At 47.2% G+C, this 12,003-nt stretch overlaps 1 long non-coding RNA gene across 1 annotated transcript in view; it reads left to right on the forward strand.

Moving 5' to 3' along the window:
• The first annotated feature begins 2,656 nt into the window (after nucleotides 1–2,656).
• Nucleotides 2,657–12,003, forward strand: part of LOC109304148 — a 29,820-nt gene continuing 20,473 nt past the window's right edge. Inside the window, exon 1 of the long non-coding RNA XR_002099309.1 lies at nucleotides 2,657–3,254. This is a non-coding gene — a long non-coding RNA (uncharacterized LOC109304148). The remainder of the gene's footprint in view (nucleotides 3,255–12,003) is intronic.

A 12,003-nucleotide genomic window follows, 5' to 3' on the forward strand; every position in this document is an offset into this window, starting at 1 on the left:
CAGATCCTTTAGCTCTTTTCAAAATCATAGATTCACCCATGCAGATAAGTCTTTAGCAGCAGCTAGGGATTCACCGGTAGTTAAGCAAGAAAGGGAGGGTGAGTAACCTGAAGACTAGGTTCTGCCCCTGCTGTACGCAGCCAGAACTCTGGACAAAGCTTTTTCCCCCCCCTCATTCTGTCTTTCAAAAACAAGGTGCCTCCTGTATTCTGGGATGCATTGTTTGAGAAAATATGGCAAGCCCTGACATGTTCTGACCAGGGTTTTTCCTCTCATAGAGTTTAGGCGCTCGGTGACTACAAATGGACTTCTTGCTTAGAAGAGTGGTTCTCAACTGGGGTCCTGTGACACCCCGGGGTGTTGCAAAACCCTTTTGGGGGGTTACATGGCATGACCAGGAAGGACTGCAACACAGTGCCCGCTTCTGCCTATGCTAGGATTCTTCAATAATCCGAAAGCAGGCAAGAGTCCCTGGTCCTGCCACAAGCCTTCCCAGTCTGACCCTGCATGGCATCTCCTGGGACCACAGACACCTCCGGCAGGTGAAACTGTCCTGTGCACCTCTTTCCAGGAGGATTGGGGGGGTGGGGCTGGACTGGGAAGGTTGTGTGCCACAGGGCCTGTGCACCCTTGTGGGCAGTGTGGCTCTTTAAAGAGCCATGGACCTGTTATACTCAAATATTCCTGCTTTAGTAGGGGGAGCGGGACACCTGTTTGTGGAGCAGTGGCTTTAGCTTCCCCCCCGCTCCCAAGTGCCTGGTCCCTGGATCCAGCTGGCTCTTGGGAACAGGATATTCAGGAGAGCAGGCAGCTGGAGGAGACAAGCGGGTCCTTGCAGGGGAAACCACAGCCTCTTGGTGATCTGGAGAGGCTGATTCCCAGGCATGGGTCATGGGGAGAGGAATCGGCATTGAAGGGGACAGTTTAACCTTAAATGCTGCTGCCCTGACTAGCACCAAGCACAGGGAAAAACACCCATCATCTGGACAGCAGCAAAGGGTCCCTCCCCACAGCAGGACATTGCTGAAAAGCTGCCTCCTCTTTCACCAGTCAAAGCCCAGGAAGGGACTATGGACTCCAAAAGGGCAGGAGCACCTAGGGCAGAAGGCAGCTCCAGAAGAAACTCCTGTCCAATCTGCTGCCCCTGCCTGCTTCTATGTATTATTTACTTTAAGAAATGCAGCTGCAAACTGAGGCTGGGATCTGCTGGAGAGTGAGCAAGGGGGAAAGAGAGATGGAGCCTGTAGGGCAGGGAGACAATGATTTAGGCAGGACCATCCCTGCTTGAAGACATGGGCCCTGGTGTTCAGAGAGCTGGAGCTCAGCACCTCTGGTAAATCAGGTCTCTTTCAAGTGTCTCAGCTGAACCCTGCAAAAACAGGAGCACCCTGAACAGGGATTCTCAACCAGGGGTCCCTGGACTTGGTGCATCAAGGCAAACTTGGTGGAGGGATGAAGTTGGGCATACCTCCCTTGCACAGGGAAAAGGAGGGACTCCGCAGAGTGCCACTAAATTCAGAGAAATTATGGAGGAGCCTGCAGTCTATACAGGTTGAGAACCACTGGCTTAGAGTTTGATTTAATCTGGCTGGCAGCTCTGCTGCTGCTTCTGCATTCCCTCTTATGGAGACACTGTCTGGGAAGGTTGCAGATTGTTTGCTGCTACTTGTTACATTTCTAGTGAGGACTTTCTCTGCTGTCTGTCAGGTTTCATTAATTTTAGAGGGAGGGTATAACAGAGAGCCTGGGGCTCCCTGTTACTTTAAGATAAAAGCAGCTCAGCCAGGGAGCACTGCAGGCTAGGCAGGACCCAGCAGCTGCAGGTCCCCAGGGCAATAGACTAATGGAGCAATTAGCAGGCACCTGCAGGTGGTCAGCTGATCAGAGGTAGGCGGGGCCCTGGGAGCATATAAGCCCAAGAATGGGGCTGGCCAGGGAATCTCTCCCTGGCAGCTGCAGAGGAAGGAGCTCCTCCTGCCCAGGAAAGCCACCTGGGGATGCTACGCTGACTGGTTTGTTGCCTGCAGGAACAGTGAGGCTCAGGGAGCTCCCCAGGAGCCCAGGCTGGGAGGCAGGTTGTGCTAGGGAGTGAAAGTTCGCACTCTCTCTTAAAGGGACAGTGGGCTGTTATCCCTTTATGTTATGTTATAGCCTGGGGGCTTATGTTTACATTGTGTTTAAACTGGTGGTGCCCAAGTGGCACACAACTGCCTTGAGCTATGCCAGGGGCAGGCTCAAGGCCCGAGCTACTGTTGAGCCCAGAGAGGGGCAGAGTGCAATGGCACAGCAAGACAGGAGCCAGGGACCTGGCGCTCAAAAGGAGTGCACTCACACAGGGGCCAGGGGCCCAGCACCCAAAGCAGGGCATAACAAGATAGGGGCCAGGGGCTCGACACTCAAAAAGAGTGCAATCACACTGGGGCCAGGGGCCTGGTGCCCAGGAGGGGCACAGCAAGAAAGGGGCTGCGGGCCCAGTGCTCCAGAGGAGCACAGCCATACAGGGGCCAGGGGCCTGGTGACCAGAGGGGATAGACTGAAGTTAGTGCCTCAAAGCCAGGTCTGACATAGCTAGAAGGCCTAGCCAGATTAAAGGGGTGGAGGCTGAGGAGGTTGAAGCCGTAACAGTGGGAACAACATTATAGTAATATCTGTGAGGCATGGGGCATGGTGTAGGGAAGGATTTGGAGCCATGCAATTAACCCTTAAGGCTTTGGGTGCCCTGCCAGGCACAGTTGACTATAGAGACCCAGTGAGAGGCCTGAGGACCAGTAGGTTGCTGAGAAACCCTGGCAGGGCTTCAGTGGAACTGGGGCCATGCAAGGGCCCATTGGCAACCCCCCTATTCCATATTAATTGTTACACCATAGAGGCATGGCGGGTGAGATGGGAAAGCACCCTAGAGGCAGAGTGGGGCATGGTTGCAGGGCCACCAAGGGGCATCACAGTCACCCATGGGATCCCAACCTTGTTATAGACAGTTACAATGGAAATGAGTCTGCAATGAAAAATACAATGAAAATACTTTTTAAATGAATGCCCTACTGCAGTGTTCAATCTCCTCCCCCAAAGAATCTCTGAAATTGAAACTGACTTCATTGGTTTTGTTTTCTTCTCAATCAATCTATGTATTTATACACCCACCATCCTCCTTGGAGCTGAACGCCAGGACTGAATCAGAGAGATCTAGGGCTGGAAGAGACTTAAAGGGATCACCTACTCCAACAGGCCATCCACACGAAGGCCAGGTCAGCTATGTAAGTGGCGGGGAACTGAATTTTAAAAATTCTTGTGCTCCTAATAATCTGCTGGGGTATTAAGGGATGTTTGTTCTCTGCACAAGTCTTTAAGTCTGTGGTGTCCTTCTGCATGTCATACTGCAATAGCACAAATTATTTCTCATAATAGGTAAATAAAAATGAACTACGGCTCCGAACAGTAACGTTTTGAAGCACTGCCACCTTGTGGCAACAGAGATTGTGACACATTGAAATCAACATTGCAATCAACCCATTGACAGTCAGTGGGCTGCGTTCTACTCTCCACCAAGGCACGTGTGAAGGGGCCTTGACAAGGCCCCCTTGACTTTGAGCTGAGCAAAGTTTATTTATGCACCATATGCTTAAAATTTCTGATCGTATTGATAGCAATGAGTGTTTTGGCCCTGACCTCAATGCAGCCAGGATTTCACTCCTATTGTGGAGAATGCCCTTGCAAGCAGAAATGATAAGGTGGTAATTATCAGACCCTGAGTGTTTTTTGTTTCCAAGCCCGTTTTACTGCGGTTCACCTTAATCAGACCTAAAAATCAATCTGTGCCTGTCTTTTTTGGCAGTAGCATTTGTTTTACTGAAAGTCACCAGAAATGTGTACCAAATTGCTTAGTAAGCGCTTTCCATCAGAGTCCAAAGTCTTCATTTTAGACAGTATGATGCTTCCTCAAGCTTGCCAAGTCCTTCTGGGTTTGATCTATTTTTAATTAGTGCTTTCAGGCTTTTACTGTCACCATCGTGAAGGGCAGTTGCCTTGGCACAGTCTCATTTGTGTGCCTGTGTGTTAGTGTTTATGTCTGAGCAGGCAGTTATAACAGGAGTGAACATTGTTCAGGCTCCTGCACGTGTCAGAACAAGAGAGAGGAAAGAGCTTGGGAAATTTGTTTGCTCGGCTGCTCCAGGAGGGGACGCTAGGACACGTGGCTGGAAAGTCAGCGTGCCTTTAACTAGAGGCCTGATGGTTGGGTATTTCCTCTGCTCTACTCTCTCATGAATTTAAATTTCCACTATGCCAGACTGACAGTTCTTCTCTTTGTCACAGAAAGCATGTGGGGCAGTCAGGAGTATTGCAAGCTATTAGGAAAGAAAAAATAGCTTCTCTCTGAAATAAAATAATCACCTCATGATGTGATGTATGTATGATTTTCCCTTTGGTTTGCTCCCCTATTACAGATTATTGTATAATCCAATATGCAGAATCCTAATCCCAGTTTTGACCCTCTTGATTTCTAGGCTGCTCTGTTACAAATTAGATATTTATTATCTGCCAGGGTACACTCCTGTCACATTCTGCCCCTCTGATCTTCTGGAAGTGGCTGTCCTCAGGTACCTCTGACTTCAATAGCAGATAAGAGTACTCAGCACTTTCCAGGGGAACACAGTTGCAAGGTTGGGCCATCATCATCTATTTAAACAAAACTGGCTTGCTTTGGGAAGGGCAAACCCAGGGCCAAGTCTCAGACTTGCACTCCATGAAGCTATGCATGACAAAATGGTACCAAGTAAGCAGAATCCTCCTACTTCTGTTTAAGAAGGTATTATTGCTAGAGCAGGTGCAGTCACAACTCCAGGGCAGGGCTGGATTGAATCACTTGCCTCAAGGAGCTCACACTTTGACTTCAAGACATGAGGCACTCAGAGGTTACAACAAACTAGACTGGAGGGGAAGGAAGAGAGAATTTCAAGGAGACAGTGAAGCAATATGAGGAAGCATGAAGAGCAGTGACCACAGCATACCAACTTCCTAGCCACTGGTGAGCGTAGTCTTCTGGCTTTCTACTGGATTCACTGGAGATGCTCTTTTTAAGGTGCAGACAGAACTGACAATGTTTGTCCAATCTGGCCCCTGAAAGCACTCTACAGTTGTGACCAAACAGAAGTTCACAGCTGTAGAGTGCTTTAAGAGGGCCTGATCCTGGAACAGTCTGAAGCCTCATTACATAAGGGTTCAGATGAAGGTGCTGCAAAACAGAGTGACCTCAGTAACTTCTGTCTGTGCTTGCTGGGAGCAGGGCTCAGCTGATGCAGTCCAGCACTGTTCCCGGTGCTGTTTTCAGAACGGGAGGTGGGGAAGGGAGCGGAGGGAGCTCATTCTGGGGGTTGCCCAGCCTGCGCTGGAGGGTGGGGCAGGTGGATTGGAGCTCCCTGCCAAGGTGGGGAGCTTCAATCCACCCCCTTTCCCCACTCCAGCGCAGGCTGGAGAAACCCCAGAACAGGTCTTCCTCCCCTGTCTTGTCTTCCTTCCATCCGGAGTCAGCACAGGACCTGGAAGAGGGGGGCAGAGCTAGGGGAAGAGGTTGCAGAGACACTGCCTCTCTCCCCAGATGGGCTCCAAATTGAAGCTTGATCTCCCACCCTCCTGACCCAAAAGCTAGTGTGTGTTGGGTCGGGTGGATCAGTCTAATTCGTAGCCCTTCCTGTGAAGGACCATGAGTTAGACCTGGGAGTTGCACTTCTGTCTATCCCTTTACTGTCCTGGCTTTCAGTAGATCAGCCCTGTGCTAATTTGTGTCTGTCAGCATGCCTCTTACAAAGAGAGGAGAGGAGATACCAAGTACCAGGTTCAAAGCCCATTATAGCACTGCAAATGGGAGTGTTTGAATTCACTTTACTGGATCTTGGATCAAGCTTTAAATTCAGAATTCTTAACTGGAAATTAACATTCATGTTTCTGGTTTTCCTTTTATCAGATGAAAGCCCTTTGCCAAGCGGTTTATACAGGGCTTTCCTTGTTTACTAGTATTATTCAGATCAAGCAGAGGCTTCTGTTCAGAGCTTACTACACAGAGGAAATGAAGTCAGATCTATCTTCATTTGCTTGTTTTAGCTAGAATTGGTTCAAAATCAGACCCCTGGATCCTAAAACTCTCAAACTTTGAGTTACTTGTAGTCTAGAACATAATACAGTATCTGATGCTGACATTCATTTTAACCAGTCCTTTTTCAGATAGCAACTTTAATAGGCAATTTTTTCCTTCTTAATGTACTATGCTATCCCCATTTCCTTAGTGATGTGACAGGTTAGGTAGATACTTAGGATCAGATAACTTTTAAGGGTCTTTTTTATGAATACATCTACAGTCCATGCACAAAGATACCTGTGCTTTTATTCAGTTACATTTATTCAGTTACATTTATGTGTGTGTATTATAGCTGAGAGCGAAAACAAGTATTTAAATATCTAAACACATTTGCACATGTATTTATAAAAACATAGGCCTCAGGTTCTCTTTCAACGTGTCCTTCTGTAGTTTGTGTTAGACCTAGTTTATATTCTTCAATCGAAAGACAGCTCCTGTACACAAATGATTTCCATCTTTGCTTTACCCGCTCCTGTTATATAAAGGAATAGTCTCTATTCATGAAAGAAACCATCCATAGTTACATATCTGAGCTTATCAGTCCCCCTCAATGTCTTATCTTTTAACTAAGGAAGTGGCTACCTTTAAACCCCAGGCACGGGGTTTAAAGTTGCACTGGGGGAAATCCTTTGAATCCTACTGTTAATCCCTTGAATCAAAGCCTTTGATCCCTGCATCCCACAGCCCTGCCAAAATTTACAGGCAGGGAGGTTTAAAGTCCCCAGCAGGAAAAGCCCTTCAGTTCCAGCCTTCTCTGACTAGGAGTGTCTGATTTCTGCACCCCCTCCCCCACCCTCCATGGTGGCCTTGGGCCCAGCTGGAGAACTAGAGCCACCCAAGGCTGGTGCTATCAATATTGCTGGCATGCAAGCTGCACACAAGGGCTGTCCAAGGCTGATTCCAGAAACCAGTTGATTGTCAGGCAACAGCTTCCTAGAGCCCTGGTATTTTGATGTGTTGCATGTTCAATTTACGGCACATACAAAACAGCCGTGAAAATCTTCTACATTGTATGTGGAACGTTTTTATGCCTGGTTCACCATTTTATTGGGTGAACATGTTAGAGCCCTTGCTGTTTATGCTGTGATGAACACATTAACCATAATCACTGCATAAATGTAATGTGTGGAGGTGTGCTTAGCCCTCTGGAAGCCACTATAACAAAAAATGAATCAGCGCTGTCGAGCCATGAGAGCAAAGTCTAGTCAGACTGTGATCCGTGTGAAAAGTCTTTGATGAAATGTCATGTCTCCTGTGAAGATTCCTGGATTGGGTCAGACAGAGGAGTCCAGTAAGTGTTTCTGTTGATCCTGATATGTCAAAACTAGGACTGTGTTCGCTGAAATGCTCAAAGTAGTAATAAAAATAAGCCCAGACGTTCTATTTAATACTTTGTAGCCACAAAGTAAATGACTGCTTTGCACGGGCCAGTCTCTTAGGGCAAGTTTCTTTGTAATGCGTGTCTGTATTCATGCTCATTCATTTACTGAAGCCAAGAATTTATCAGGGTGGGGCCAGGTGGAGGAGGTGTGAGGTCTTGGGGCCTGATCCTGATGTATGAGGTCTAATCCAACCCATAGACTGCCCCATAGATTCATAGATTGTAAGGCTGGAAGGGACCTCAGAAGATCATCGGGTCCAGCCACCTGCACGAGGCAGAAAATGACAGGTGGGGTCAGGCGACTCCAGCAAGATGACTATCCAGTCTCCTCTTGAAGATTTGTAGGGTAGGCGATTGCACCGTCTCTGGAGGGAGCTTATTTCACAGTCTGGACACCCTGACTGTGAAGAATTTTTTCCTAAGGTTGAGCCTGAAACCATCTTCCAGGAGTTCGTGGCCATCACTCCCAGTTCTCCCCAAGGGCACCCTGGGAAACAGTTGTTCACCGAGCCCCTGATGTACTTTTCTGATGTAGCGGTAAGCTGCTACCAAGTCCCCTCTCAGCCTTATCTTTTTTAGGCTGAAGTGTCCCAGGTCCCTCAGCCTTTCCTCATATACCTTGCCGTTCAAGCCTCTAATCAAACTAGTGCCTTTTCTGGACTCTCTCAAGTTTTACCACATGCTTGTTAAAGTATGGCACCCAGAACTGGATGCAGTACTCCACTTGGGGTCTCACCAGTGCTGAATAGAGTGGAAGAATCACCTCCTTGCTCTTGCTGGAGATGCATCAATTGATGCATGCCAGAGTCAATTATTTGCCCTGCTGACAACAGAGTCGCACTGCCAGCTCATATTCATGCTGTGGTCTATTATAACTCCAGGTCTTTTTTATTCATAGTGCTGGTCAGGTTGGCGTTGCCAAGCCTGAAGGTGTGCGAAGGATTGTTCATTCCCAGGTGCAGCACTTTACATTTGTCAATGTTGAACGTCATCTGGTTCTGACTCACCCAACTTGCTAGCCTGTCTAGATCTGCTGGTATTTGTAGCCTGTCTTCAAGTGTGACCATGCTTCCCCATAACTTGGTGTCATCTGCAAAGTTGGCCAGTGAGCTCTTCACCCCCTCATCCAAATCATTGATGAAGATGTTGAAAAGTACAGGACCAAGGATAACCCCTGCAGGACACTGCTGCCCACTTCTCACCAAGATGACACAGATCCATTCATTAGGACTCTGGGTCCTACCCTGGAGCCAGCTTCATAGCCACCTAACTGTCTTGCAGTTAAGCCCACTATCTTCAGTTTTCTCACGAGAACATCGTGGGATACCAGATCAAAGACTTTTTGGAAGTCAAGGTATACATATCCACCACTTCTCCTTCATCCAGGTGGTAAGTGACCTGATCATAGAAGGAGATGAGGTTGGTAAGACAAGACCTGCCTACAGCAAAGCCATGTTGTCTGTCGTTCAAAATCCTACCTTCTGCAAGCCTATCGCACATAGACTCCTTAATTAATTTTTCCAGGATTTTCCCTGGGATAGAAGTTAGGCTAATTGCCCTATAGTTACCTGGGTCCTCCCTCCTCCCCTTCTTGAAGATGGGCACAACATTGGCCCTCTTCCAGTCCTCAGGGACTTCTTCAGATTGCCATGAGTTTTGGAACAGTTTCACCAGGGGCTCCACGATGATGTCGGCCAGCTCGTTCAGCACTCTCGGATGGAGTTCATCCAGTCCTGCTGACTTATATATGTCTAATGTCTTTAACTGATCACACACCAGTTCTATGGCAACAGTAGGGAGGGAGTCATTTCTGCCCTGCTCATTCTGCACCCTATCCAGCATGATTTTCCCCATGGCCTGGTGAAATACCAAGGCAAAGTAGTCATTCAGGAGTTCGGTTTTCTCCAGAGTGTCGGTAACCAGCTGTCCTGAGTTGTTGAGCAGTGGCCCCACACTCCCGTTTGCTTTCCTCTTGTTCCCTACATACCTAAAGAAGGATTTTTTGTTGTCCTTGATTCCCATTGCTCATCTAACTTCAGTCACCACCTTAGCCTTTCTAATTTGTTCCCTACAAGTGCGAGCCGTTGTTATATAATCCTCCTGGGGCCTGTCCCCAGCTTCCATTGTCTGATCCATGGGGCTAAAAGCTCTTGCCTCTTCTCTAATCCATGGAGCTAAAAGCTTGAGCGTCACTGCATTAAGTAAAAGAGAACAGTGGAAGGGACATAAAAACCACATGATTCAGGGACTAAAACCAGTCTACCTACTGGTTAGGACAACACATCCATGCTGGGCTGGGACAGAGATTACTGCAACTTCCTTCAAAGCTTTTGGTGTTGGCTTCTACTGGAGACAGGATCATTGGTCTGATGATGAAACAAGTATTGCCATACTCATATGCTGGAAGCATGAGGGCCAAAAAGCCAGGAGCAGCTAGAATGGTCAATGTCAACAATAACTTGGGCTCCTGAAAGAGAGCCATACAGGCATTCATAGATGATGTGATTGGCTGTCTGAGCTTGAGCACGACAGCTGCAGCCAGCATCATTGGAGAGGTCCCAAGAGTGCATGCCGTAAACTGACCAATACCTGTTGTGAGATACCCATCAGTCCAGAACAGTCCAGGCCCTGCATGGCAGCTGCCGTCCTGAGGGATGGAAGCTGGTATTGGGGATGAAGTTCTTTAGCTGCAGTTCTTGTGCGGCTTATTGCCTGCTCCAGTGATGGGAGGTCCATGCTGTAGGTGACATGCCATCTGCAGATTCGATGAGCTTCTTGTCCTGGGTGGAGAACAGGTTCTGCAATTTCAAGCAGTTGTTTGGTTTTCTGGCTTGTGGCTACTAGGCTGGAGTGCAAAGAATGGTCTGGATTTTGGGTTTTGAGGCCTAGGGCCAGAGTAGCAGCTTGTCTAGGGCCAGAGTAGCAGCTTCTGGGGGTGCGGGGAAAGAATGCCTCAGAGGACTGATAAGCAATCAACTGCAGTTGGCATAAGGCATCCAGTAATGGTCCTTATGATGTTAAGGCTGGAATCCACTAACTTAGTAGGTCTGAGCCAGTCTGATTCCAGTATGGACCAGATCTTCAACTGGTGTAAACTGGTGTAGTTGCATCAAAACCCATAGAGCTATACTCATGGATGCTAGCTGAAAATCTAGTGCTATTTGTCTTCCTGGCTCCATAAATAGATATGTGGTTATTTGATCTAATCAAGGAGTTAATGATTTAATCAGTAACTTGGATTCACATTAATAATTCTCATGGTTGGCAGATCTATGAAGGTGAGGATGTCTTCCTGCCTACCACCTTTCAATTCATGCAAATAGTTAGTAAGTTAGTTTGTGCAATGTTATTCCAAGAGGCTGATGTCTGGGATATCTCAGGTGGTTGGTAATCTGTTCTGGCCTGCCCGTGTCCTTGTTTAAGGCAAAATTTTCATCTTGTGAATTATAGCCAACATGCAGGGCATGCATCAGAAATACCAGGCAACAGTCATCATCTTTACAAATTCACCTTTATTGGGCTTATCTTTTATAAACATTGGATCGTATTTAACTGAAAACAGCTCTTCTTGAGTGAAATACTAATTTATTGCAACTTTTGGCAGGGGGACAATTTCTTTTTCTTCCTGGTGCCAAGCTCACTCATTGAGCATGCTCAGTTTGGTTGTGAAAACATCCTGCCATTCTCCAGAAGGCCAATGCAAGAGACACTACAGCTGACTACAGAAACTTGTTTCTTGCAAAACTGCTCACTTTTACATCCACTGAGTCTGTTCTACTGGGGATGGAATTCATGGGGCTGGCGGCATTGGCTGACATGCCTTATTTTATTCTGGATCAACTGTGGTTTGGCCCAATTATTTTTTTCTGGTTCCCACACTTCCAGCAGTTGGTGTGATTGTAGTATACCCAACAAGCAGCATGCACAGAGTATGGATCACATACACGATGTAGGCAACTTGAGCCAGCTAAGGAACAGCCAAGATGTAGGCAGAATTCAGAGAAGAAGGAGGTGCAAATGGGTGGGCTGTACTAAAGAAAGAGCTAAGACTTCCCTTCTGAGGAGACTTCCAGCATTTGAAGTAAAAAAGAATTGCAACGAACTCTGACACCTTTTACTGTATCCTGCAGTGAATTAAACTGGCGGCTCTAAACGATGTCCTGAAATGATGGATTGGGGAGTATTTCTGGAAGAGTCTTTGTAGTTCCAACTTTGTGTTTGCTAGAATATGATTACATGGCTTGAAAGTTGCTTCCTTGAAGCAGTACTCAACTTCCACCCCAGGCATTTTAGAATTTGGCCCAATTATTTTTCCCCCTTGAAATCCGTTGTGTATTTTCTTCTTCCTGTTTAGTACAGAACCTGTTTTTGGGGTGATTTTTTTTTTTTTTTTTGGTGATGTGCTTGTGCAAAACATTAGTTACTACTTTCTCCCACCACTCTGTCCCCTATAGGAGAACTCTGCTCTAGAGCAGGGGTGGGAAAAGTCCAG

The sequence above is a fragment of the Gavialis gangeticus genome, unplaced genomic scaffold, assembly GCF_001723915.1.
Source record: "Gavialis gangeticus isolate Ggan-Ray unplaced genomic scaffold, GavGan_comp1, whole genome shotgun sequence".
NCBI lineage: Eukaryota > Metazoa > Chordata > Crocodylia > Gavialidae > Gavialis > Gavialis gangeticus.